The sequence below is a fragment of the Rhinoderma darwinii genome, chromosome 3 (genome assembly GCF_050947455.1).
Source record: "Rhinoderma darwinii isolate aRhiDar2 chromosome 3, aRhiDar2.hap1, whole genome shotgun sequence".
Lineage (NCBI taxonomy): Eukaryota > Metazoa > Chordata > Amphibia > Anura > Rhinodermatidae > Rhinoderma > Rhinoderma darwinii.
The window spans coordinates 362,225,874-362,228,631 of NC_134689.1; positions in this window are offsets into that span (position 1 = coordinate 362,225,874).

The following is a 2,758-nucleotide window of genomic DNA, read 5'->3' on the forward strand; positions in this document are numbered from 1 at the left end:
GCACCCTGGACAGTGACTACGATCTCAATATACAGCAACCTGTAAAAAAAATTGAAGTTCATACTTACCGAGAACTCCCTGCTTCTGTCTCCAGTCCGGCCTCCCAGGATGACGTTTCAGTCTAAGTGACGGCTGCAGCCAATCACAGGCCAATAACAGGCTGCAGCGGTCACATGGACTGCCGCGTCATCCAGGGAGGTCGGGCTGGATGCCGAAGGAGGGACGCGTCACCAAGACAACGGCCGGTAAGTATGAATTTCTTTGACTTTCACAAGGGAAAGTGCTGTCCCTTCTCTCTATCCTGCACTGATAGGGAGAAGGGAAGTACTTTTCCCGCAGTCCGCAGCACCTAGTCCGCATCAATTTACTGCACATTTTGTGCAGATCCGCAGCAGAATCTGCAACGCAGATTCTGTGCGGCATTGATGCGGACAGTTGCGGAGGAAATCCGCCACGTGTGGCCATGCCCTTAAATGCAGCAGTCAAAAGCGATCACTACATTTAAGGAGTTTGCAGCTTATTGGCACCCCAGCAATGAAATTGCCGGGTTTCTGGTGGCTACAATGACAACCGGAGGCCTAGTACTGGCCTCCCGGTCTGCCTAGCAGACAAACAGTTGGACCTTCAAGTCTCTGGGTATTAAAGTGGGACTTAAAAAAGTGTAAAAAAAAGTATAAGAAAAGTTAAAAAAAAGTTTTAAAACATATAATAAAAGTTTAAAGTAATAAAATAAAACACAATCGCCCTTTTTCCCCTTATCAAGTCCTTCATTATTCATACATATTTGGTATCACCGCGACCATAACGGCCTGAACTATAAAAATATTATGTTATTTATTTCAGGGCGTACAAATATTGGAATAAAAAGTGATCAAAAAGTTGCATGTATCCAAAAAGGCTACCTTTAAAAACTATAGCTCATCTCGCAAAAAACAAGCCCTTATACATATCCGTCTACGAAAAAATTAAAACGTTATGGTTCTCATAACTTCTGGCGACAGAAAAAATACAATCATTTTTACAAAAGTAATTTTATTGTGCAAAAAGTTGTAAAACATAAAAAGTGCTATAAATTAGGTATCGCCGGAATCGGACTGTCCCGCAGAATAAAGTTAACATGTAGTTTATAACGCATGGTGAACGCTGTATAAAAAAAACCTAAAAAACGATGCCAGATTTGCAGTTTTTGGTAACCTTGCCTCCCAAAAAATAGGATAAAAAGTGATCAAAAAGTCGCATGTACCCCAAAATGGTACCAATAAAAACTACAGCTTGTCCTGCAAAAAAAATAGCCCTCATACCACTACGTCTATCAAAAAATAAAATTAGTTAAGGCTCCCATAAGCCAGGAAACAATAAATATGCAGTTGTGCAGGACCGAGGGGAACATTTCTTCAGTGTCAGGAGGCGAATTATCAAGGCCCTAAAATTAGGGAACCAGGAAGGGGAGAGCCCAAACATATCTGCTGGAAGCGAGTGTGCCCACATTATACCAGGACAACTCTTTTCCAGCAAAATTCCCTAAACTGCAAAGGTGCGGAGTGTGGACCAAAAGGGAGATAAGTAAGGACATTTATCAGAGCGACACTGGCCTGTGCATAAAGGATTCTTCACAGCGTAACACACATCTATGGATTAAATGTACTTTGTTTTTTTTACCCCATTATTATACCACCTGACTATGCTCCTGATGTACTCTGCCCGACTTACATATGCCCCCACATTATAAATTGAGATACCAGTAATACTCTAAACAGGACTACTACCAAGCAAAATCAACGCTCCAAAAGCCAAATGGCGATCCCTCTCCTCTGAACCCTACAGCGTGCCCAAACAGCAGTTTACTTCCGCATATATGGCATCGCCATACTCGGGAGAACCCTTATAACAATTTTTGGGGTGTGTGTCTCCAGTGGCACAAGCTGGGCAGGACATATTTGCCACTGAAATGTCATATCTAGGGAAAAATTGAAATTTTTTTTTTTTGCTCCATCCGCAGCACAATCATTTATGGAAAAGACCTGTGGGATGAAAATGCTCACTACAACCCTTAATAAATGCCTTGAGGGGTGCATTTTACAAAATGGGGTCACTTCTCAGGGGTTTCTTTTATTATTTTACATCAGAGCCTCTGCAATTGTGAACCAATACATTCTAAGTCACCAAATTAGGCCTCAATTTTACTTGGTACTCTTTCACTCCTGAGCCCTGTCAAATGTCCAGGCAATAGATTAGTGTCCCATGTAGGGTTATTCTAAAACCTGGAAACACAGCATAATAATTAGAGAGCTGTCTTGTTATGGTTGCACAAGCTGGGCACCACATATTGGCATATCTATGGAAAAAAAAAATCCCATTTTCACTCTGCAACATCGAGTGAACACTAATTTCTGCAAAACACCTGCAGGGTTAACATGCTCACTACAACCCTAGGTGAATACCTTGAGGGGTGTAGTTTCCAAAATGGGGTCACTTCTCGGGGGTTTCCACTGTCTTGGTCCTACAGGAGCTTTGCAAATGTGACATAGTGCCCAGAAACCAATCCAGCAGCACCTGCACTCCAAAAGCCAAATGTCGCTCCTTCCCTTCTGAGCCCTACTGTGTACCCAAAAAGCAGTTTATGACCACAAATGGGGTATTTCCATACTCGGGAGAAATGTTGGGTTTCTTTTTTTCCATTATTTTTTGAGAAAATGAAACATTTTCAGCTAAAGCTACATCTTATTGAAGAAAAAGGATTGTTTTTATTTTCACTGCC